This window comes from Oncorhynchus masou, chromosome 28 (genome assembly GCF_036934945.1).
Source record: "Oncorhynchus masou masou isolate Uvic2021 chromosome 28, UVic_Omas_1.1, whole genome shotgun sequence".
Taxonomy (NCBI): Eukaryota; Metazoa; Chordata; class Actinopteri; order Salmoniformes; family Salmonidae; genus Oncorhynchus; species Oncorhynchus masou.
The window spans coordinates 26,663,284-26,690,708 of NC_088239.1; the positions used below are offsets into that span (position 1 = coordinate 26,663,284).

General features: G+C 43.6%; 1 pseudogene; it reads right to left on the minus strand.

Annotated features, from left to right (window-relative positions):
* LOC135517437 (anion exchange protein 2-like) overlaps positions 1-20,928 on the minus strand; it is a 94,055-nt pseudogene extending 73,127 nt beyond the window's left edge.
* Positions 20,929-27,425: the final 6,497 nt, after the last annotated feature.

Here is a 27,425-nt window from a genome sequence, read left to right on the forward strand (position 1 = left end):
AGAGTTCATCTCAGCCTATGCCTCCCTCCAGTCCCTCGACTTCTTGGCACTGACGGAAACATGGATCACCACAGATAACACTGCTACTCCTACTGCTCTCTTCGTCCGCCCACGTGTTCTCGCACACCCCGAGAGCTTCTGGTCAGCGGGGTGGTGGCACCGGGATCCTCATCTCTCCCAAGTGGTCATTCTCTCTTTCTCCCCTTACCCATCTGTCTATCGCCTCCTTTGAATTCCATGCTGTCACAGTAACCAGCCCTTTCAGGCTTAACATCCTTATCATTTATCGCCCTCCAGGTTCCCTCGGAGAGTTCATCAATGAGCTTGATGCCTTGATAAGCTCCTTTCCTGAGGACGGCTCACCTCTCACAGTCCTGGGCGACTTTAACCTCCCCACGTCTACCTTTGACTCATTCCTCTCTGCCTCCTTCTTTCCACTCCTCTCCTCTTTTGACCTCACCCTCTCACCTTCCCCCTACTCACAAGGCAGGCAATACGCTCGACCTCATCTTTACTAGATGCTGTTCTTCCACTAACCTCATTGCAACTCCCCTCCAAGTCTCCGACCACTACCTTGTATCCTTTTCCCTCTCGCTCTCATCCAACACTTCCCACACTGCCCCTACTCGGATGGTATCGCGCCGTCCCAACCTTCGCACTCTCTCCCCCGCTACTCTCTCCTCTTCCATCCTATCATCTCTTCCCTCTGCTCATACCTTCTCCAACCTATCTCCTGATTCTGCCTCCTCAACCCTCCTCTCTTCCCTTTCTGCATCCTTTGACTCTCTATGTCCCCTATCCTCCAGGCCGGCTTGGTCCTCCCCTCCCGCTCCGTGGCTCGACGACTCATTGCGAGCTCACAGAACAGTGCTCCGGGCAGCCGAGCGGAAATGGAGGAAAACTCGCCTCCTGCGGACCTGGCATCCTTTCACTCCCTCCTCTCTACATTTTCCTCCTCTGTCTCTGCTGCTAAAGCCACTTTCTTCCACTCTAAATTCCAAGCATTTGCCTCTAACCCTAGGAAGCTCTTTGCCACCTTCTCCTCCCTCCTGAATCCTCCTCCCCCCCTCCCTCTCTGCAGATGACTTCGTCAACCATTTTGAAAAGAAGGTCGACGACATCCGATCCTCGTTTGCTAAGTCAAACGACACCGCTGGTTCTGCTCACACTGCCCTACCCTGTGCTCTGACCTCTTTCTCCCCTCTCTCTCCAGATGAAATCTCACTTCTTGTGACGGCCGGCCGCCCAACAACCTGCCCGCTTGACCCTATCCCCTCCTCTCTTCTCCAGACCATTTCCGGAGACCTTCTCCCTTACCTCACCTCGCTCATCAACTCATCCCTGACCGCTGGCTACGTCCCTTCCGTCTTCAAGAGAGCGAGAGTTGCACCCCTTCTGAAAAAACCTACACTCGATCCCTCCGATGTCAACAACTACAGACCAGTATCCCTTCTTTCTTTTCTCTCCAAAACTCTTGAACGCGCCGTCCTTGGCCAGCTCTCCCGCTATCTCTCTCAGAATGACCTTCTTGATCCAAATCAGTCAGGTTTCAAGACTAGTCATTCAACTGAGACTGCTCTTCTCTGTATCACGGAGGCGCTCCGCACTGCTAAAGCTAACTCTCTCTCCTCTGCTCTCATCCTTCTAGACCTATCGGCTGCCTTCGATACTGTGAACCATCAGATCCTCCTCTCCACCCTCTCCGAGTTGGGCATCTCCGGCGCGGCCCACGCTTGGATTGCGTCCTACCTGACAGGTCGCTCCTACCAGGTGGCGTGGCGAGAATCTGTCTCCTCGCCACGCGCTCTCACCACTGGTGTCCCCCAGGGCTCTGTTCTAGGCCCTCTCCTATTCTCGCTATACACCAAGTCACTTGGCTCTGTCATAACCTCACATGGTCTCTCCTTTCATTGCTATGCAGACGACACACAATTAATCTTCTCCTTTCCCCCTTCTGATGACCAGGTGGCGAATCGCATCTCTGCATGTCTGGCAGACATATCAGTGTGGATGACGGATCACCACCTCAAGCTGAACCTCGGCAAGACGGAGCTGCTCTTCCTCCCGGGGAAGGACTGCCCGTTCCATGACCTCGCCATCACGGTTGACAACTCCATTGTGTCCTCCTCCCAGAGCGCTAAGAACCTTGGCGTGATCCTGGACAACACCCTGTCGTTCTCAACTAACATCAAGGCGGTGGCCCGTTCCTGTAGGTTCATGCTCTACAACATCCGCAGAGTACGACCCTGCCTCACACAGGAAGCGGCGCAGGTCCTAATCCAGGCACTTGTCATCTCCCGTCTGGATTACTGCAACTCGCTGTTGGCTGGGCTCCCTGCCTGTGCCATTAAACCCCTACAACTCATCCAGAACGCCGCAGCCCGTCTGGTGTTCAACCTTCCCAAGTTCTCTCACGTCACCCCGCTCCTCCGCTCTCTCCACTGGCTTCCAGTTAAAGCTCGCATCCGCTACAAGACCATGGTGCTTGCCTACGGAGCTGTGAGGGGAACGGCACCGCAGTACCTCCAGGCTCTGATCAGGCCCTACACCCAAACAAGGGCACTGCGTTCATCCACCTCTGGCCTGCTCGCCTCCCTACCACTGAGGAAGTACAGTTCCCGCTCAGCCCAGTCAAAACTGTTCGCTGCTCTGGCCCCCAATGGTGGAACAAACTCCCTCACGACGCCAGGACAGCGGAGTCAATCACCACCTTCCGGAGACACCTGAAACCCCACCTCTTCAAGGAATACCTAGGATAGGATAAAGTAATCCTTCTCACCCCCCCCCTTAAATGATTTAGATGCACTATTGTAAAGTGGCTGTTCCACTGGATGTCAGAAGGTGAATTCACCAATTTGTAAGTCGCTCTGGATAAGAGTGTCTGCTAAATGACTTAAATGTAATTCCGAGATTAGGCTGGTGTAACCGATGTGAAATGGCTAGCTAGTTAGCGGGGTATGTGCTAATAGCTTTTCAATCGGTGTTGTCACTCACTCAGACCGTGTTCCCTTTGCTCTGCAAGGGCCACGGCTTTTGTGGAGCGATGGGTAACGATGCTCCGAGGGTGGCTGTTGTCGATGTGTTCATGGTTCGAGCCCAGGTAGGGTCGAGGAGAGGGAGGGAAGCAATACTGTTACACTGGCAATACTAAAGTGCCTATAAGAACATGCAATAGTCAAAGCTATATGAAATACAAATGGTATAGAGAGAAATAGTCCTATAACTACAACCTAAAACTTCTTAACTGGAAATATTGAAGACTCATGTTAAAAGGAACCACCAGCTTTCATATGTTCTCATGTTCTGAGCAAGGAACTTAAACGATAGCTTTTTTTACATGGCACTTATTGCACTTTTACTTTCTTTACCAACATTTTATTTTTGCATTATTTAAACCAAATTGAACATGTTTCATTATTTATTTGAGACTAAATTGATTTTACTGATGTATTAAATTAAAATTAGTGTTCATTCAGTATTGTTGTAATTGTCATTATTACAAATAAAAACATTGTCTGATTAATCGGTATCGGCATTTATCGGCATTTTTTGGTCCTCTAATAAATCGGTATCGGTGATGAAAGATCATAATCGGTCAACCACTAGTTCAAGCTATGGTCAGTGTTACAGCAACTGTTGCATATCACTGACCCTGCCAATGTTTAGGCCTGCATACAGACCATACCACCCCATGTCAAATGTCAGTGTGGATGACCCCATGAATGTTATTCAGTGCATATCCACTTAACAACTTCTGTTGTGAAGGCAAATGTAAAAACCAAACAGTTGTGGACCCAGCCAGCATAACTGATTAGGTACTAAGAAAGACCACTGAGCAGAGAGCATCTCAGGTTGCATTGGCAGTACAAAATGTTAGTCACTTTTCTCGCAAGACATTAATGGTAAATGTGAAGCTTTGACCAGGTGTCTCTTTGTAATAAGCTGAGTTGGCCCACAAGTTGGTCCCAAAAGACTCAGACTGAGGCGTGGAGAAAATCTGAACAATGATCATGAAATCTTACTCCAGTCTCAAACACACAGAGGCTTTCAAATTCCTGGGAAATCATGTGCTATGAATAACATGATACACTAGCTGTAGGCTGAATTTGATAGGCTATTACTATTCCAGGTGGAAATCTAAATGCTTCTTGTGTCTTCAATGTAGTCTTTGGAAAATGGTACACATTTACAGACTGCAGCAGTGTCAGACATCTTGAATATTGTCTCAGGGAATCTAAGTCTTTCGCATTCATGTTGGCATGAATAGACTAATAGCAATTGTCATCCAGATGATGATATTTCAGTACAGTACATTCATAATGTTCATAAGGACCACATACTTTGTTTCATCTTTGGTCTGAGATTAACAATATGTGCAGAGAGAGATGGGATTGACCTGATTGAGGTCATGGTTTTAGGCCACGCTGGGCACGAACATCATACTGACAGACGGCGCGTCACAATGGACACAAAGGGGAGGCAGTATAAATGGAGTGAGACTGGGAGGTAAAGTTTGTAAGTGCACCAAACAACATTCCCTCAAATTGTTTGTCACTGAGCTCAAAATTGAACATTGTGAAAATTCTGTGAACACCACCTGTCCCTGCTTTAAGTTAAAACTAACAGTGGTCAAGTAGGCTACTGTGGCAATTTGATTTTAATGTAGGCCTACCATCAAATACAAATGGAAAAAAATGCATCCCATTACATTTTAACATGGAAATAACCGTTTATTCATTCAGCCTACAGTAGCAGCCAATGTGTGGTGCTCAATGTCGGTCTACATTCCAGGAAACATGCAGGGCTTGACATTAACCTGTTTATCCACAAAAATGTGTTGCATTCTTTTATGCAAGAAACCACTTAACAAAATTAAATGCATAATTTTTCCCATACCACTATTACAGAGAATCAGATTATGCTACCTTCTGCCTATTGGCTACTTAGGTTATTCAAGCCGGTCTCAAAATACAACAGAAAAAAAAAAACTTTACCCAACTTGTTTTTCAAAAGAATGCACAGATTTTGTGTTCTTGTAGGAAGCAATCACTCCCCCATTGCTGACTACAAATTATCTATAACTGGGCTAATAACTCACTAACTACACAGAACAAAAATATAAACGCAACATGTTAAGTGTTGGTCCCATGTTTCATGAGCTGAAATAAAAGATCCCAAAGGCACAAAATACATAACTCTTAAATTCTGTGAACAAATGTGTTTACATCCCTGTTAGTGAGCATTTCTCCTTTGCCAAGATAATTCATCCACCTGACAGGTGTGGCATATCAAGACACCGATTTAACCGCATGATCATTACACAGGTGGACCTAGGGTAAAGCCGGTGAATGTCAAGCAAATAACTGCCGGTCTAATTGACTTAGAATTCGGTGGCATTATTTTATATTATAGTATGAAGAACACAATTGAACAAAGCTGAATAAAAAAAAATAGAAAGCATGTTTTATCCAAATGATTTGAGGGAGTGCGTACATGCGGCTATTCTCCATTGAGCGATTAACAAAGACATAGGAGTACCTACAGTAAATGCTTAATTTAATTATTCAGATTACTCGTAATTAAAGCTCGAGACCCTTGGTCTCGACCCCACCCTGTGCAACTGGGTCCTGGGCTCTGACGGGCCGCCCCAGGGTGGTGAAGTTAGGAAACAAAATCTCCACCCCGCTGATCCTTAACACTGGGGCCCCACAAGGGTGCGTTCTCAGCCCCTCTCCTGTACTCCCTGTTCACCCATGACTGCATGCCATGCACGCCTCCAACTCAATCAAGTTTGCAGAAGTGTGACCTCACTCAACGTCCACAAAACAAAAGATGTTCGAGGACTTCTTTTACCTTTATTTAACTAGGCAAGTAGGTTAAGAATAAATTCTTATTTTCAATGATGGCCTAGGAACAGTGGGTTAACTGCCTGTTCAGGGGCAGAACGACATTTGTACATTTGTCAGTTCGGGGGTTTGAACGCGCAACCTTCCGGTTACTAGTCCAACGCTCTAACCACTAGGCTACCCTGCCGCCCCTAAGGAAACAGCAGAGGGAGCATCACCCCATCCACATCGACGGGACAGTAGTGGAAAGTTCCTCGGCATACACATCACGGACAAACTGAAAATGACCCACCCACACAGACAGCGTGGTGAAGAAGGTGCAACAGCGCCTCTTTAACCTCAGGAGGATGAAGAAAGTTGGCTTGTCACCAAAAACTAACTTTTACAGATGTACAATCGAGAGCATCCTGTCTGTCTTTATAACCACCTGGTACGACAACTGCTCAGCCCACAACCATGAGGATCTCCAGAGGGTAGTGTGGTCGGCACAAGGCATCACTGAGGGCAAACTACCTGCCCTCAAGGACACCTACAGCACCCGATGTCACAGGAAAGCCAAAAGGATCATCAAGGACAACAATCACCCGAGCCACTGCCTGTTCAACCGCTATCATCCAGAAAGCGAAGTCAGTACAGGTGCATCAAAGCTGGGACTGAAAAAAAACAGCTTCTATCTCAAGGTCATCAGACTGTTAAACAGCCATCACACGCTGCTAACTACACACAGACTTGAAATCATTGGCCACTTAAAATAATGGAACACGAGTCACTTTAACCTCTTGAAACTCCCCATCCCGGATCCGGGATCGTGACTAAAGCCTCAGGCTCATTAGCATAACGCAACGTTAACGATTTCTGAAAATCGCAAATAAAATGAAAATAATGCGCCTACTCTCAAGCTTAACCTTTTCTTAACAACACTGTCATCTCATATTTTCAAAATATGCTTTTGAACCATAGCATACTCTTACACAAATTAGTGAATTGCTAAGCTAGCTTAGCATTTTGAGTAGCATTTAGCACGCAACATTTTCACAAAAACCAGATAACCAAATAAATAAAATCATTTACCTTTGAAGAGCTTCGGATGTTTTCAATGAGGAGACTGTTACATAGCAAATGTGCAGTTTTTCCTGAAAGCGTCTTTGTGTAGGAGAAATCGCTCCGTTTTGAACATCACATTTGGCTACCGAAACGAACCGAAAATTCAGTCACCTACAACGTCAAACTATTTCCGAATTAACTCCATAATATCGACCGAAACATGGCAAACGTTGTTTGGAATCAATCCTCAAGGTGTTTTTTCACATATCTCTTCATTGATATATCGTTCGTGGAAGCCTGCATTCTTCTCTGAATTCTGTGGAAAAATACTTGCAGCTGACTTTTGCGCACCAATTTCGGCGCAGGACACCGGGCGGACACCTGGTAAATGTGGTCTCTTATGGTCAATCTTCCAATGATATGCCTACAAATACGTCACAATGCTGCAGACACCTTGGGGAAACGACAGAAAGGGCTGACTCACTCCTCTCGCATTCACAGCCATATAAGGAGACAATGGAAAACAGAGCCTCAAAAATCCTGCTCATTTCCTGGATGCCGTCTCATCTTGGTTTTGCCTGTGGCTCACGTTCTAGGGCACGCACAAAAAATATCTTTGCAGTTCTGGAAACGTCAGAGTGTTTTCTTTCCAAAGCTACCAATTATATGCATACTCGAGCATCTTTTTGTGACAAAATATTGCGCTTAAAACGGGCACGTCTTTTTATCCAAAAATGATATAGCGCCCCCAGAGTTTCAACAGGATAAATAATGTCACTTTATTATTATTATTATTATTATTATTATTATCTACATATCCTACATTACTCATCTTATATGTATATACCATCTTGCCCATGTCGCACGGCCATCCCTCATCTATATAGACTCAACAAAAAAAGAAACGTCCTCTCATTGTCAACGGTGTTAATTTTCAGCAAACGTGTAAATATTTATACGGACATAACAATATTCAACAACAGAGATAAACTGAACAAGTTCCACAGACAATGTGACTAACAGAAATGGAATAATGTGTCCCTGAACAAGGGGGGTCAAAATCAACAGTCAGTAAGTATCTGGTGTGGCCACCAGCTGCATTAAGTACTGCAGTGCATCTCCTCCTTGTGGACTGCACCAGATTTGCCTGTTCTTGATGTGAGATGTTACCCCACTCTTCCACCAAGGCACCTGCAAGTTCACTGTCTTTTCTGGGGGGAATGGCCCTAGCCCTCACCCTCCGATCCAACAGGTCCCAGATGTGCTCAATGGGATTGAGATCTAGGCTCTTTGCTGGCCATGGGAGAACACTGACATTCTTGTCTTGCAGGAAATCAGAACAAGCAGTATGGCAGTTGACATTGTCATGCTGGAGGATAATGTCAGGATGAGCCTGCAGGAAGGGTACCATGAGGGAGGAGGATGTCTTCCCTGTAACGCACAGCATTGAGATGGCCTGCAATGACAACAAGCTCAGTCCGATGATGCTGTGACACACCGCCCCAGACCATGACGGACCCTCCACCTCGATTCCACTCCAGAGTACAGGCCTCAGTGTTACGCTCATACTTTCAATGATAAACGCAAATCCGACTATCACCCCTGGTGAGACAAAACCGCAACTCGTCAGTGAAGAGCACTTTTTGCCAGTCCTGTCTGGTCCAGCGAAAGTGGGTTTGTGCCCACAGGCGACGTGTTTGCCGGTGATGTCAGGCCTACAACAGGCCTAGAGGCCCACAGTCCAGCCTCTCTCAGCCCATTGTAGACAGACAGTCTGAGCACTGGTGGAGGGATTGTGCATTCCTAGTGTAACTTGGGCAGTTGTTGCCATCCTGTACCTGTCCCGCAGGTGTGATGTTCAGATGTACCGAACCTGTGCAGGTGGTGTTACACGTGATCTGCCATTGCGAGGATGATCAGCTGTCCGTCCTGTCTCCCTGTAGCGCTGTCTTAGGCGTCTCACAGTACAGACATTGCAATTTATTGCCTTGGCCTCATCTGCAGTCCTCATGCCTCCTTGCAGCATGCCCAAGGCACATTCACGCAGATGTGCAGGGACCCTGGGCATCTTTCTTTTGGTGTTTTTCAGTCAGTAGAAAGGCCTCTATAGTGTCCTAAGTTTTTATAACTGTGACCATAATTGCCTACAGTCTGTAAGCTGTTAGTGTCTTAACGACCATTCAACAGGTGCATGTCCATTAATTGTTAATGGGTCTTTGAACAAGCATGGGAAAACAGTGTTTAAAACTTGTTGGGGATAGGGGGCAGTATTTTAACTTTGGATGAATTGCATGCCCATAGTGAACTGCATCCTACTCTGTCCTAGATTGCTAATATATGCATATTATTATTATTACTATTGGATAGAAAACACTCTGAAGTTTCTAAAACTGTTTGAATTATGTCTGTGAGTACAACAGAAATCATAGGGCAGGCAATCTTCCAAACAGGAAGTGAAATTCTGAATGCGGGTCTAATTTTAAGTCATCGCCTCTTCACTTCCAAACAAGATAGCACTGCTAGCACTTCCTACGCCTTCCACTAGATGTCCTCATTCAGTAGAACGTGGAATTGAGCCTCTAGTATGAGTCACTGTCCTGGCAGAATGCAATTTCGCTGTTGCGCATTTGTCTGTTGATATCACCATCATTCCATTTGGCTGCAGATGAAAACGTATGCTCCGGTTGGAACGTTATTGGATATATGAAAATAACGTCCTGAAGATTCTCTACTTAGTTTGACCAATCAGTTTATTCGACCTGGAATATATATTTTTGAAGTTTTCGTCCGAGTTCGCCTGGACCAGTGTCAGCTTTTGGGCACGTGAGCTGAAAGTGGTAGCAAATGCAGCTAATTGGACACTAGTAATGGACATTATGGAACAAAACAACAATTTATTGTGGAACTAGGACCCCTTGCACTGCCTTCTGATGAAGATATTCAAAGTGAATATTTTGTGTTTTTTGTAGCTTCTGTTGACGCCAAAACGGCGGCTCTTTCTTTGGGTTCTGAGCGCCGTTCTCAGATTATTCTTTTTCCGTAAAGACTTTTTGAAATCGGTTGCATAGAGGATATGTTTATCTATAATTCTGTGAATAACACTTGCATCTTTTATCAATGTTTATTGTGAGTATTTCTGCAAAATCACTGGATGTTTTGGAATCAAAACATTACTACACGTAACGCGCCAATGTAAACAGATTTTATATATATATATATATATAAAATCGAACAAAACACACAATACATGTACAACATGATGTCCTATGAGTGTCATCTGATGGAGATAATCAAAGGTTAGTGATTCATTTTATCTAGATTTTTGCTTTTGTGACTGAAATCGCTGTGTGTGTTTTTGAATTTAGTGGTCATTTAACGTAAAAAAAAAAAATTTTTTAAATCAGACACAATGGGTAGATTAACAAGATGTTTATCTTTCATTTGCTGTATTGCACTTGTTAAACCCTTTACATTGAAGATCTGAAGTTATTTGGATTTTTACAAATAATCTTTGAAAGGGACGTTTCTTTTTTTCTCCTGAGTTTATTTATATGTTCATATTCTTATCCCATCCCCCTTATATTTGTGTGTATTATGAAGTCATTGTGAATGTTAGATATTACTGCAACTGTCGGAACTAGAAGCACAAGCATTTCGCTACACTCGCATTAACATCTGCTAAACATGTGTATGTGACTAATAAAATTTGATTTGCTTTCATTCTTATCCAATTCTGGAGTGCATATTGAAGATAGTGGAAGAACTGTCCACATTTACTTTGTCAGCCAACAAGATGATTAGGCCTAACGAACAGCAAAAGCACTAGCCTATGTCAATCTACTATCCCCCACAGTACAAAAGTTAATCTGTTCTATTCTGTGTCAGAAATAAATATTCCAAACATAGTCAGGGACAGATGTGAGATGCGATAAATCCCAAATTAATACAACCACTAGCATCACAAAACTTTATGCAATGAGGCTGACCAACAGATCTGAACGTTTAGCTTAAAATGTTGATAAACTATTAGGCCATTTTTTCACATTATAAGCGCAGCAATGCACACAAGGTAGTAGGCCACAAGCACAAACGTTCTTTTAGCAGGAACACACCACAATCAAAAGTGACCAATGTGGTTACGCATGTAATGCTTTTACTATAGAAGGTGTATTTTATGGTGAAAATGATCTTCCCTAAACTAGAAAACACACACGCTGCTTAAGTATGCCAGTTTGGCTCTACGCCCATTGTAAGCGGATTGATGTGCTTAATTTTGTTATTTGGCCACCTTAGTTGTGATACAAACCTTAGGAAAACATATAGGCCTATGGGCCAAATTGTTTCTTGCCTTAAGCTGGGCATCAATCACAAGGGATAATATGTAATTCACAAGTGTTAGGCTAATATTGTCACCAATGACCCATCAGACTATTCTTGATTTAATATTGTATTTACATATATGTGTGAAATTTGTTTTGATTTAGAATGGACCATTACTATGTACTTGTCTCGAAACCTAAATAGCGAATGGAGGACGCTTTTCCCGTGGTTCGTTTTCATGCCAGCCAGGTAGTCTATACTCCTGTTGTAAAGAGAAGCAATGTGCTTAGTATTAGGAAAGTTAAGAAAATAAATATAGTAGGCCTAGCCTATAGAAAGCTGATGGGATCATCGATTTTAATAGAGGCCATCACACACTGTTTTCTTGCGCAATTGCATAGCCTATAGAAATGTAGCACAACATGAGCTCTCATGAAGTGTTTGATTAGATTTTTGATAACATTTGCATTGATGTGAGAATGATTAGAGAGAGTGTTGAGTACCAGGCAGTTAGCAAGTTTGGTAGGCTACTAATGACCAGCAGCATCAGAGCTTGGAGAAGGCTAATTAACGTGAATAAACGGTCATGTGGAATTTGACTACCTTCAAGACTAGTGAACGCCGGCAATACGGTCACCGCATCAGCCGTAGTTGCACCTTGTGATGGGGACAATAAAAGGCCACTCTAAAATGTGCAGTTGTCACAACACAATGCCATAGATGTCATGTTGAGGGAGCGTACAATTGGCATTGCTGACTGCAATAATTTCTACCAGACCTGTTGCCAGAGAATTGAATGTTAATTCAAGTTGCCTCCAACATCGTTTTAGAGAATTTAGAAGTTCGTCCAACCGGCCTCACAACTGCAGACCACGTGTATGGCGTTGTGTAGGGGAGCGGTTTGCGGATGTCAGCTTTGTGAACAGAGTGCCCCATGGTGGAGGTGGGGTTATGGTATTGGCAGGCATAAGCTACGGACAACAAACAATTGCATTTTATCGATGGCAATTTCAATGCACAGAGATACCGTGACGAGATCCCATTGTTGTTCCATCACGTTTCAGCATGATAATGCACGGCACCATGTCGCAAGGATCTTCACACAATTCCTGGAACCTGAAAATGACCCAGTCCTTCCATGGCCTGAATACTCACCAGACGACATGTCACACATGGAGCATGTTTGGGATGCTCTGGATTGACATATACAACAGCGTGTTCCAGTTCTCTCCAATATCCAGCAACTTCACACAGCCATTGAAGAGGAATGGGACAACATTCCACAATCAACAGCCTGATCAACTCGATGCTAACTTGATATACAAATATACTTTTTTTAATATAATATGCAAAGGAGATGTTGCATTGCATGAGGCAAATGGTCACACCAGATACTGACTAGTTCTGATCCACACCCCTGCCTTTTTTTAAAAAGGTATCTGTGAACTATTCCCAGTCATGTGAAATCTATAGATTAGGGCCTAATGAATTGATTGATTTCCTTATATGAACTCAGTTTTATCTTTTTTAATTGTTGCATGTTGAGTTCATAGTTTTGTTTGGTATAGCAAAGGATATGAACAAATGTAGACACCTCGCTCTTACTTTGATCTCAAAACAAGCGTGTCTACTCACGACCGCTCATGCTGTAAAAACAGTCCAGTTCAAAGTGAATGGCATAGATCCATATATGACAATGGTCTATTTGCATTTAGGCCTACTGCAGCTCTGATTGGTTATGGCGCACCGGTCTGTGTAGAGTATGGACCAGTGTCCTCCCTGTCAATGCAATAGAATCCTACTATGATGTGTTCTGCCTACAACATCTCTTGCATAGTTTGTTTTGTTTAAGTATGTTCCATTGAACGTTTCTAATATTGTGGTGATTTGCTCACAATTCCCACAGTAAAGGGAAACATTGATAGTGTTAACAGAGAAAACTCTAGAAAGTTGAGTGAAGTTCAATCTCGTGCTGATAGTTCTTGTGCACGGCAGTTCCAGGGAGCTGCTCATTGGTTCCAGGGAGCTGAACATTGGCGCCAAACAGTGTTTGTGGTTCAGTGGAAAATGAGATGTACCAAATGAGGCTGGACAGAGCTTTATGCGGTTTAAACTTTAAATCAATACTATTGTTGGCCAAAGAGTAGGCTATCCAAAGAGTTAAATCAAAGTAACACTGCTTATTTGATGCCTGCTAAGTAGAGCAAGTTTAGAAAATTGTGCATCATAACCATAGGAAATGATGGTGATATAAATGCCTTTATGTTAGTTTCTCTAGCCCTTTGGAGACTTAAAGGGAGATTTGTATACCTTGACGGATAAAGTACTGAGCCAATTCAAATCCAGAAGGAAAGCGGAAAGGAAAATAAACAAAGAGTGACAAGAAGGCTTGATAAGAACTCAAGAGGGAGGTGTTTGACTTTCACCTTTTCTTCTGTATGACGAAAGCAATACTCAATAAAGTAGCTTATGTCGAGTATTCCATCAGCCGTGTCGGGAGTGCATTGATATTGTTACACAACGCTCAGTCATGACTGATCATTTCACAATGGGGCTGCTTGATTTCCTCCAGCGGAGCCAAAGAAAACAAACCATAGCTCTGAGATCACAACCGCAGAGTGGAGATAGGTTCCTACAGCACCCCGGTGTGTTCTTGGATAAGCGGCAGAGAAGGCTGGAAACATTTCATCTAATGATTTTCCAGCTCCTAAACATACAGACACAACGTATTTCTCTAAATCAAACATGTTCGGTTTCCAACACCTTTCCGGCCCTCCGATGAAGTAAAGAATTCTCAGCTGGATTGTGAATCAAATATGACAGTATGTGCTAGTGGCTGGGGTGGGTAGATGAGAACAGGGTCGGCAGGTGAATAAGTATCACCTTTAGAAAGGTCAACTGTCTTTTAGGTAGGCAGGACTTCATAGTTTTGCTTGACTCTGAAGATTTTATCAAAAATCTAACAAATCAATTAGATCCTAAATAGCTGTGTTCACTTACAGTGCCTTGCGAAAGTATTTCGGCCCCCTTGAACTTTGCGACCTTTTGCCACATTTCAGGCTTCAAACAAAGATATAAAACTATTTTTTTTGTGAAGAATCAACAAGTGGGACACAATCATGAAGTGGAACGACATTTATTGGATATTTCAAACTTTTTTAACAAATCAAAAACTGAAAAATTGGGCGTGCAAAATTATTCAGCCCCCTTAAGTTAATACTTTGTAGCGCCACCTTTTGCTGCGATGACAGCTGTAAGTCGCTTGGGGTATGTCTCTATCAGTTTTGCACATCGAGAGTGACATTTTTTCCCGTTCCTCCTTGCAAAACAGCTCAAGCTCAGTGAGGTTGGATGAGAGCATTTGTGAACAGCAGTTTTCAGTTCTTTCCACAGATTCTCGATTTGATGCAGGTCTGGACTTTGACTTGGCCATTCTAACACCTGGATATGTTTATTTTTGAACCATTCCATTGTAGATTTTGCTTTATGTTTTGGATCATTGTCTTGTTGGAAGACAAATCTCCATCCCAGTCTCAGGTCTTTTGCAGACTCCATCAGGTTTTCTTCCAGAATGGTCCTGTATTTGGCTCCATCCATCTTCCCATCAATTTTAACCATCTTCCCTGTCCCTGCTGAAGAAAAGCAGGCCCAAACCATGATGCTGCCACCACCATGTTTGACAGTGGGTATGGTGTGTTCAGGGTGATGAGCTGTGTTGCTTTTACGCCAAACATAACGTTTTGCATTGTTGCCAAAAAGTTCAATTTTGGTTTCATCTGACCAGAGCACCTTCTTCCACATGTTTGGCGTGTCTCCCAGGTGGCTTGTAGCAAACTTTAAACAACACTTTTTATGGATATCTTTAAGAAATGGCTTTCTTCTTGCCACTCTTCCATAAAGGCCAGATTTGTGCAATATACGACTGATTGTTTTCCTATGGACAGAGTCTCCCACCTCAGCTGTAGATCTCTGCAGTTCATCCAGAGTGATCATGGGCCTCTTGGCTGCATCTCTGATCAGTCTTCTCCTTGTATGAGCTGAAAGTTCTGAGGGACGGCCAGGTCTTGGTAGATTTGTAGTGGTCTGATACTTCTTCCATTTCAATATTGTCGCTTGCACAGTGCTCCTTGGGATGTTTAAAGCTTGGGAAATCTTTTTGTATCCAAATCCGGCTTTAAACTTCTTCACAACAGTATCTCGGACCTGCCTGGTGTGTTCCTTGTTCTTCATGATGCTCTCTGCGCTTTTAACGGACCTCTGAGACTATCACAGTGCAGGTGCATTTATACGGAGACTTGATTACACACAGGTGGATTGTATTTATCATAGGTCAACATTGGATCATTCAGAGATCCTCACTGAACTTCTGGAGAGAGTTTGCTGCACTGAAAGTAAAGGGGCTGAATAATTTTGCACGCCCAATTTTTCAGTTTTTGATTTGTTAAAAAAGTTTGAAATATCCAATAAATGTCGTTCCACTTCATGATTGTGTCCCACTTGTTGTTGATTCTTCACAAAAAAAATACAGTTTTTTATCTTTATGTTTGAAGCCTGAAATGTGGCAAAAGTTCGCAAAGTTCAAGGGGGCCGAATACTTTCGCAAGGCACTGTATAAGTCACTGATCTTCTTTGGATGGTTAGCCTTACCATGTAACAATAAAACCTACATGTTTTTCTGTCAAATCAAGTCTAATTACAGTGCCTTCAGAAAGTATTCACACCTTTACTTTTTCCACATTTTGTTGTGTTACAGCCTGATCTACACACAATACCCCATAATGTCAGTGGAATTTTGTTTGTAGAACATTCTCAAAATTCATAAAAAAATGGAAATCTGAAATGTGTCAAGTCAATAAGTATTCAATACCTTCGTTATTGCAAGCCTAAATAAGTTCAGGAGTAAAAATGTGCTTTTCAAATCACACAATAAGTTGCATGTTCAATAATAGTGGTTAACAAGATTTTTGAATGACTACACCATCTTTATACCCCACACATATCAAGTAGTGAATTAAGGACAGATTCAACCACAAAGACCAGGGAAGTTTTTCAATGCCTCGCAAAGGGCACCGATTGGTAGAAAAAGCAGACGCTGAATATCCCTTTAAACACGGTGAAGTTATTAATTAGGCTTTGGATGGTGTATCAATACACCCAGTCAATACAAAGACAAAGGTGTCCTTCCTACTCAGTTGCCGGAGAGGAAGGAAACTGCTCAGGGATTTCGCCATGATTTTAAAACAGTTACAGAGTGTAATGGTTGTGATATGAGAAAACTGAGGATGGATCAACAACATTGCAGTTACTGCACAATATTAACCTAAATGACAGTGAAAAAAGGAAGCCTGTACAGAATAAAACATTATCCAAACATGCTTCCTGTTTGCAAGAAGGTACATAAGTAATACTGCAAAAAAAATATGTTTTTGTCCTGAATACAAATACAATCCAAAACATCACGGAGTACCCCTCTTTATATTTTCAAGCATGGTGGTGGCTGCCTCATGTTATGGTTATGCTTGTCATCGGCAAGTACTAGGGAGCTTTTTTTAGGATAAAAATAAACAGAACACAGCTAAGCACAGGCAAAATCAGGAGACACTGGGAGACAAAATCAGCTTCCAGCAGGACAATAATCTAAAACACAAGACCAAATCTACACAGGAGTTGCTTACCAAGACAACATTTAATGTTCCTAAATGGCCTAGTTACAGTTTTGACTTAAATCTGCTTGAAAATCTGTGGTAAGACTTGAAAAGGGCTTTATAACATTAATCCAACAACCAACTTGACAGAGCTTGAATATATACATTTTTTAATAAATGGGCATATTGTACAATCCAGATGTGCAAAGATCTTAGAGACTGACCCAAAAAGACTCACAGCTGTAATCGCTGCCAAAGGTGTTTCTAACATGTCTCAAGGACTGAATACTTACAGTTGAAGTTGGAAGATTACATACACTTAGGTTGGAGTCATTAAAACTTGTTTTTTAACCACTCTACAAATGTATTATTAACAAACAATAGTTTGGCAAGTTGGTTAGGACATCTACTTTGTGCATGACAAGTCATTTTTCCAACAATTGTTTACAAACAGATTATTTCACTTGTAATTCACTGTATCACAAATCCAGTGGGTCAGAAGTTTTCATACACCAATTTGACTGTGCCTTTAAACAGGTTGGAAAATTCAGGAAATTATGTCATGGCTTTAGAAACTTCTGATAGACTAATTGACATAATTTTAGTCAATTGGAGGTGCACCTGTGGATGCATTTCAAGGCCTACCTTCAAACTCAGTGCCTCTTTGCTTGACATCATGGGGAAATCAGCCAAGACCTCAGAAATAAATGGTAGACCTCAACAAGTGTGGTTCATCCTTAGCAGCAATTTCCAAACACCTGAAGGTACCACGTTCATCTTACAAACAATAGAACGCAAGTATAAACACCATGGGACCACACAGCCGTCATACCGCTCAGGAAGGAGACACGTTCTGTCTCCTAGAGATAAACGTACTTTGGTGAGATAAGTGCAAATCAATCCCAGAAAAGGACCTTGTGAAGATGCTGGAGGAAGCAGGTACAAAGTATCTATATCCACAATAAAACAACCTGAAAGGCCGTTCAGCAAGGCAGAAGCCACTGCTCCAAAACCGCATAGAAAAGCCAGACGATGGTTTGCAACTGCACATGGGGACAAAGATCGTACTTTTTGGAGAAATGTCCTCTGGTCTGATGAAATAAAAATAGAACTGTTTGGCCATAATGACCATTGTTATGTTTGGAGGAAAAAGGGGAGGCTTGCAAGCCGAAGAACACCATCCCAACCGTGAAGCACAGGGGTGGCAGCATCATGTTGTGGGGGTGCTTTGCTGCAGGAGGGACTGTTGCACTTCACAAAATAGATGGCTTCATGAGGAAGGGAAATTATGTGGATATATTGAAGCAACATCTCAAGACATCAGTCAGGAAGTTAAAGCTTGGTCGCAAATGGGTCTTCCAAATGGACAATGACCCCAAGTATACTTCCAAAGTTGTGGAAAATGGCTTAAGGACAACAAAGTCAAGGTATTGGACTGGCCATCATAAAGCCCTGACCTCAATCCCATAGAAAATTTGTGGGCAGAACTGAAAAAGCGTGTGCGAGCAAGGTGGCCTTCAAACCTGACTCAGTTACACCAGCTCTATCAGGAGGAATGTGGAAGGCTCCCCGAAACGTTTGACGCAAGTTAAACAATTTAAAGGCAATGCTACCAAATACGAATTGAGTGTATGTTGTCTTCTGACCCACTGGGAATGTGATGTGACTGGGAAAGCTGAAATAAATCTCTACTATTATTCTGACATTTCACATTCTTAAAATAAAGTGATCCTAACAGCCAAAAATTCCCTGTTTTTAGGTCAATCGTGTATGTAAACTTCCGACTTCAACTGCATCTAATCAAGATAGTGTTTTATATTTCATTCATTTTCAATAAATGTTATAATTTTTCTTCAGCTTTCAGAGTATTTTGTGTAGATTGTTGACCAAAAATTGCAATTAAATCAAATTTCAACCCAGTTTGAAACAAAATATGATGGAAAAAAGTCAAGGGTGCAATACTTTCTGAAGGAACTGTAAATAGGTCTTAATTGACAGCTGACAGGAAAGCTTACTTATGGGTAAGATTTACACCTAGAACCATTTCATTATGAAATTACTTCAATAGTGGGTCCCACTATGACATGTTTATGGATGTGTGTGCGTGTGCATACCGGTAGACTGGTCTTGGTGTACTAGCAGTGCAGTGTTTTTAAAGAAATGTTATTTGATATAAGACACCATATTGTGGGCTAGTAATAGATACATTTTTTGTAGTATTCCTTACTCACTATGCCAATCCCATTAGATCAGGAGACTTCCATGAGATGCAATGTAGTGTGAGTGTCAGCAGCTATGGATGACAGATGTAAACCTGCATGGGAGAGCTAAGGAGACACATCCTTCCTGCCATAGACCTCCTGACAGTTTTATTAGCCTACAGCTTCATTGCATTTTGGTACACCAGCAGAAGTACATTCATTTCCAACAGAACCCTGCGTTTGCCTTGCAGCACTACATTGTAGTGCAGTTGCAGTGCATTGTGTGGTGCACATGTTGAACTTTTGTTGCACGCTGCATGTGATTGAAGCGTTACACACCAACAGCGTCATTCATATCAAATCAAAGTGTATTGGTCACATACACATGGTTATCAGATGTTATTGCGAGTGTAGCGAAATGCTTGTGCAAAATGGTACGCTGCATCATCTTGATGTGTGCAACAGAGTTTCAACATTTACCTTCTGCTACCAATTTGACGCATATGTTTGATTAATCCAATGTATAGACGAGTTGGCAGACAACCTCGCAAAAATAATGTGCGCGTGCTTCCATGGGGCAGAAGTCAGCCTGTTGTGATTCTGTATGTCCAGATTGCTAGCAAGAAAGACAAGAAACTAACATGTGGCGAACCATAAGTGGCTCGTTTCAGCTTGTTATTGATATCATGTCTTGTTTTGAGGTGTTTTGACAGATTTCTCATGTCAATGCTAATGTCTCAAATTTGCTAAGCTAGCTAAACAACAACTGTAATGATGCATTTGAGAGACAAGTGCTCATTGTGCAAATGTATTTGCGTTTTCAATAAACATTGAAGACGAAATATTGCTTAAGCCAACACTGTCTGCTTTAACCCATAGTTGCACACTCCTGGGTTTTGTTGCTAAACAAACAACCAGTCTATGCACCACACAGAACTCACTGCAACTGCCTCTGCAAAGCAATATTGCAAGGCAAACGAAGCGTTCCATTGGAAATGCATGTACTTCTGTGTACCAAACGCAATGACGTTGTAGGTGTGATCAATGGGTTAGAACCTGGAGAAAAATAGTTTACTGTAAGAGCAATTTCTGAGTAATTTTGGCATTTTGAGGAAATAACTGGTTTAGTTAGAAAAATGAGTTTACAACAGAACGGAAAATGTTGCACTCAAAAAATTAATGAAAGCGCATACCTCGTTACCCCTGACCAAACCCCCCCACACACAGCCTCTGATTGTTCAATGGTTTAGTGACAAGTACACCCAAAAAGTTCATAATAAAAGTACAGTTGATAGGATGTGTGTACCAAATAAATAAAAAGTTTTAAAAAATGGGCTAAGTGACCTTGCGACGTAAACCCCTGCCAATATCACATTCGCATTTTACTGTACTTTGTTGTCACATGGCTTTAGCCATCATTCATTTTTTTTACTATAAAGTCAGCTCACGTCTTTAGTTAAATGTTGTCTACAGTGGGGTGCCAAAATGTATCTTATACCAACGTTTTGAATGGGCATATTCATCTTTATCGACAATACCATTAAAGTAGCAATATAAATTCAGTCATTCCCATTATTAGCTGAGTAGCATTGCTAGCTAAACCAGAGACACGGAGGCTAAACCTTTCCGTTACAACCTGTATCGTGCCAAGTGACAGCATAGCCTGCTGCTCGCTAACATTGCCTGTCAAGTCCTAACCAACGTGAATTTCAGTTTTAGAAGACAGCTCGCTAACAAAAACACTTTTGGACTAAACAATGGTATTTTCACATATTTACAAACAGTGCAGGTATTTTATCCACTTCCTGCTTAGTTTAGTAGCTAGACTTCTTACCCCGACTCACCTCCCGCTGCCTGGTGTGTGGACGTGCTATGGATGCGCGTGCGTAAAATGTTTCATATTTCTCATGATGGCTCCACCAGAGAAGGAAAAGGAAGCGAGACATCCCACTCCCTCAATTTATGTGGTTCGTGTACTTTCAATGAACTAAGCAGACCAGCCCCAGCTGCGAATGCATTGGTACCTATGGGAGATCCACCCTATTAAGCAGACCGGGAGTGACCATTTATTTCAATGGTAAGTGAATACACGTTATTTATAATGAGGAATAACTGGAGAAAATCGGATCTCTCTGAAATGAAAATAAACGGCTCTCACTTAAGTAAAATATATATTTTATCCGACGTTTCTTGAACGCTTGAAAAAAAGTGACCCTCACCTATACCCAAAATAATGATTCAAACATATACAGCCTAAATGCGAAATGTATAGGCATGTTGTTGAAGTGCTGTTGTTGATGTAATGTTGAAATGCTGAGAGATCCTGCCAGCCTGTCGCGCATCACAATATATATATTTTTTAATGGCCTAAATAATTCATTTTCATTACCTCTTAGACTACCTGGCACGCTCCTGGCTCATTTAGAGTTCGTATGTTGTTTAATAGCCTGTTGAAATGTTGAGCGTCAATTAAAGAATAATTACTTCTCAAGCAGAGTACATTTTATGTCTCCTCTTGGCCGGCTATGGAAGGTTGTAGCGCAGCCTCTGAATGTCAGAGACAAACCAAATATATCCCATATGCATCGGAGTCACGTCTTTCCCCAGCATTTTACAGCTTGCTTCTAGCATAAAGCATTGCAGACTAAAGCAACGTTATACAACGCTTTATATAATCAGGTCCACTTATTATTATTTTAAAAAATCTTACATTAACAAGGGCTTTATCCATTTTCTTTAACAAAAGCCACACTACCTCCACATACACCCTCAATTCGAGACCTGATTTTAAATTAACACAACCAAGCTCTTCACTGACACTGAGGTATTTATTAAGGAGCGGTGACTGAATGAATTGGCTGATAAAAACTATGGATAGTAGACTATAATTTTGTCTGTCAAACAGGTATACCTACCGCTTATTTCTTGAATAGGAAGACAAAGGCTCCAACACAAAGCCCTATTGTTGTTAGTAGCCTAAAGTCAAATTAAAATGAAGACTGTTAAAATGAATTAGATCTTCTCGAATTAGCCTACTTTCAGCACCCTCGCACTGTCCAGATATCCCTCTAGTGGTGTGGGGGGCTGTGCTTTGGCAAAGTGGGTGGGGTTATATCCTTCCTGTTTGGCCCTGTCCGGAGTATCATCGGCTGGGGCCACAGTGTCTCCTAACCCCTCCTGTCTCAGCCTCCAGTATTTATGCTGCAGTAGTTTATGTGTCGGGGGGCTAGGGTCAGTTTGTTATATCTGGAGTACGTATCCTGTCATATCCGGTGTCCTGTGTGAATTTAAGTCACCAGTCTTCTAGCCATCGCTGATCCACCTTTCATTTTCCATTTGTTATGTCTTGTTTTCCCGCACACCTGGTTTACATTCCCTCATTACTTGACATGCATATAACCCTCTGTTCCCCCCATGTCTGTGTGTGGAATTGTTTGTTGTAAAGTGTATGTGCACTTCAGACTGGTTTGCGATGGGTTATTTCAACCCGTATTTTGTTGTTCTGGGTGCAGTTTGTTTTGCCACATTAAACTGCTCCGGTTGTTACCCATTTCTGCTCTCCTGCGCCTGACTTTCCTGCAGCCAGTTACAGAATTCCACACTGGAATATGGAGTCAGCAGGAGCAGGTGCCCCTAGGGGTCGAGGAGTGCACCCGGGAGCACGCGGCGATGCTCCACCATCTCGGTGCCACCATGGACCGCTGGGAGAGACAGGGAGTTCCTCCAGCACCTCCACCAGCAAAACAGGGGTCTCCACTACTCGCCCCCCCCCGCACCCGGTCCCAGTGGGATTCATCTCGCCCTTTCCTGGGAGTACGATGGGATGGCTGCGTACTACAAGGCATGGAGACATTGGCTTGAGGGGGCTAAACACCCTTTTCTCATCTGGACTGACCACCACAATCTGGAGTACATCCGGGCAGCGAGGAGACTGAATCCTCACCAGGCAAGGTGGGCCATGTTTTTTACCCATTTTGTTTTCACCCTTTCGTACAGACCAGGTTCTCAGAATGTCAAGGCAGATGCACTGTCCCGGCTGTATGACACAGAGGAGCGGCCCATGGATTCCATCCCCATACTCCCGGCCTCCTGTCTGGTGGCGCCGGTAGTGTGGGAGCTGGACGCGGACATTGAACAAGCGTTACGTGCAGAGCCCGCTCCCCTCCAGTGTCCCGCTGGGTGTCTGTACGTTCCGTCTGCTTTCCGTGACCGGCTGATCTATTGGGCTCACACGTCACCCTCCTCTGGTCATCCAGGTATCGGTCGGACAGTGCGCTGTTTGAGTGGGAAATACTGGTGGTCCACCTTGGCCAAGGACGTGAGGGTTTATGTTTCCTCCTGCTCGGTGTGCGCCCAGTGTAAGGCTCCTAGGCAGCTGCCCAGAGATAAGTTACACCCCTTACCCGTTCCACAACTGCCATGGTCTCACCTGTCGATAGATTTTCTCACAGATCTCCCCCCATCACAGGGGAACACCCCGATCCTGGTCGTTGTGGACAGTTTCCCAAAGTCCTGCCGTCTCCTTCCTCTGCCTGGTCTCCCTACGGCCCTACAGACTGTGGAGGCCTTGTTCACTCACGTCTTCCGGCACTACGGGGTGCCTGAGGATATAGTGTCTGGAGAGCGTTCATGGAGCGTCTGGGTGTCTCGATCAACCTTACCTCAGGTTTTCACCCCGAGAGTAACGGGTAGGTGGAGAAGGTTAACCAGGATGTGAGTAGGTTTCTGCGGTCTTATTGCCAGGACCGGCCCGGGGAGTGGGCGGCGTTCGTGCCCTGGGCAGAGATGGCCCAGAACTCGCTTCGCCACTCCTCCACTAACCTCTCCCCCTTCCAGTGCGTACTGGGGTATCAGCCGGTTCTGGCTCCTTGGCATCAGAGTCAAACCGAGGCTCCTGCGGTGGGCGCCTGGTTCCGGCGCGTGGAGGAGACATGGGACGCTGCCCATGTTCACCTTCAGTGCGTCGTGCTGCGCCAGAAAGCCAGCGCAGACCGTCACCGCAGTGAGGCCCCGGTATTCGCACCGGGAGACTGGGTCTGGCTCGACCCGAAACCTGCCCCTCCGCCTGCCGTGTCGGAAACTGGGTCCGCGGTTTGTGGGGCCGTTTAAAGTCCTGAGGAGACTGAACAAGGTTTGTTACAGGTTCCTCCGCCCCCTCTGAACATCGAGGGCACCCCGGCATACGCCGTTCGCTCCATAATGGATTTGAGGCGTCGGGCGAGGGCCTTCAGTACCTCGTGGAGTGGGAGGGGCACAGTTCGGAAGAGAGATGCCGGGTTCCGGTGGAGGACGTGTTGGACCCTTCAATGCTGCAGGAGTTCCACCGTCTCCGTCCGGATCGCCCTGCACCTCGCCCTCCTGGTCGTCCCCGAGGCCGGTGTCGGTTCCTCTCCTTGTTCGGTGGTCGACGTCACCAGTCTTCTAGCCATCACCGATCCACCTTTCATTTTCCATTTGTTTTGTCTTGTTTTCCCGCACACCTCTGATCCCCCCATGTCTGTGTGTGGAATTGTTTGTTGTAAAGTGTATGTGCATTTCAGACTGGTATGCGACGGGTTATTTCAACCCATATTTTGTTGTTCTGGATGCAGTTTGTTTTGCCGCATTAAACTGCTCCGGTTGTTACCCATTTCTGCTCTCCTGCGCCTGACTTCCCTGCAGCCAGTTACGCACCTCTTACAGTGTGTGTGCGTGTGTGTGTGTGTGTGTTTGATGTTGCAATATTTAGTCATGGCAACACCATTTGTTTACTGCTGCATGCAGTGGAGATTTTAGCATGTAAGTCTTGGTGGGGCAAACTCCCCCCATAATGTTTTGATGCACACCAGCAAAGACACTACACAACAGTAAACAATACATGAATTGCACTATAACAGTGACAAACGGTGCCCACAAACTGTTAGGGCCAACATAAAGCTGTCTCAACATCAGTGCCAACACCTTACCACTGCTACACCTGGCTATCAGCGGAGCCTTGTCTGGCAGCGAAACTGTTAATTCAGCCTCATTTATGGCTTTTTTTAAAAACATATCTGATATGGCTGACTTACTTAAACAAATGTGGTTTCTACTGAAAATGTAAATGTACAAACTGTGGCAGAAGGGGACAATGGGCGGGTAAGAGGCAATTCGTAATTTCGATTAAGATATTAATGAGCGAGCTAGAACAGACATAGTCAATACAATTTGTTCAGTAGTGTAACGACCCTGGGTTTATAAGTGCGGATATCGACTCTACCGCACGAGAATGCTTTTGCGGCAGAGTCGATAGCGCCCTGGACTTTGGGCTAGAAGGTCGATGGTCTGAGACTTGCTCCTTGCTGTTTCATTACATTGGTGTCAGAAGTGATCGGACCTTGCATCCACAACAGTGCGTGTGCTTGGCCTGTGAGCGCGTTCCTGTAAGACGTAGAGTTGTAAGCTAGCGCGAGGACGCGCTCTTTGAAAGGAGGGAGTAATGTAACGACCCTGGGTTCATAAACACGGATATCGACTCTGCCACACGAGCATGCTTTTGCGGCACAGTCGATAGCGCGCTGAACTTCGGGCTATAAGGTCGAAGGTTCGAGACCTGCTTCCTGCTGTTTCATTACAGTACTTTTGAAATGTACAGAGACAGAATTCAGAACATGGGTCATTCTTACAGTATTCTCCCTGTACACCAAGTCAGAACCGTAGGATAAATAAAGGGGGCATATAAGCAAACAATGGAAACTCTTACAATATTTGATTAACACATTTCTCTAAAACAGGCTATAGGCTAAATGTGCATCACCAAGTCAAAACAGTAGGCTAACTTATGAGGGGAAAAGGGACCAAATTATTAGGGTGAGGCACATGGGCTACTAACAGCTTACTACACAACATACACTTTGTATTACTTCCTTATGTCACGTTCTGACCTTAGTTCCTTTGTGATGTCTTTGTTTTAGTATGGTCAGGGCGTGAGTTGGGTGGGTAGTCTATGTTCTTTTTTCTATGATTTGGTATTTAATGTGTTTGGACTGGTATGGTTCTCAATCAGAGGCAGCTGTCAATCGTTGTCCCTGATTGAGAACCATACTTAGGCAGCCTGTTTTCACCCTTGAGTTGTGGGTAATTATTTTCCGTTTCAGTGTTTGCACCATTCGGGACTGTTTCGGTTTTCATTTTGTTTTCTCTTTTTGTATTATGTATTCATTCTCATTCAATTACATTATGGATACATACCACGCTGCACTTAGGTCCTCCGATCCTTCCTACTACTCAGCAGCATACAAGACATTTTCGGACTCATCTTGTTTTGCTGTGTTCACTTGAACAGGGAGGTGATGCGGCGGTCCTTCGTGGCAAATTTTGTCATCAAAGTCTGTTGTTCTCTGGATTTATGGTTGTTTCAAGACAACTGCAAACTATGGGAAAAAAACAAGGTTGAATCATGATGTCAGTGATCTTCAGGTCGGACCTCTAGAAAGATGCCTGAGTTCCCGACTTGGAATTCCGAGTTGGATGGCCGTTCAAAAGTTATTTCTCAGTCGTGGCTCATTTTTTTCCAAAATTCCCAGTTTTCTTGAACTCACGGAAGTCTGAGATTTCCCAGTTCCCAGACCCTTAAACCCAGACTTGGACCACACACCCACTCCACTGAATAGCAGTCTAGGGATTGCTTTGCAATGCTTGCAGTTAGCCACTGATTCCTTCCAAACCACTCATTGTTGAATTTGCAATTTCCAACTTTTTTGGTAATGTTTATGTCCAATTGCCGATGACCACCGATATGTTTTATCTATAATTTCTCTTCATCATTTCTCTTCATATGACAAGGATTGAAAAGGCTTTGCCAGTAGATTGTTGACTTGATTCATGATGATGACTGCTAGCTTGCTAGCTAAGATTCTGAAAGTATGATGTTGACATGATCAGTCCAATCAAAGCTATGATACATATAACGTGATTTGACGTAATTTTATCTGTGACCAATGACCCTGAGCCTTCTTGGATGGGCACTTCTAATGTAACTCTATGGCAGCACCCAAGGGGCTTGAATTTTTGAGCTCTCCTCGTAGATTTTGTGGTGACGCAGTGTCCCCATGAGTGACAGAATACTGAGCCAATCACGGCACAACTAAAGAACATTACCAACCCCTATGCTCCGTATTTTCCGCTGGCTGCCCCACCACCACAGAAAGCACTTATCTTGGCTGAAACACCCACATTTTGGAGCTGCCTTACTGAATAAAGAAAAAAAGAGACCCTGTTTATATGCAGCTTTATTAACACAATGTTTAAAAAAAATGTTTTTTTTTTATTGTTTGCAAACTGATATGTGACACGTATTAATGTCAAAATAACATGCAAAACAGGAACAAAAATGTTTTTCTTTTTTTTGC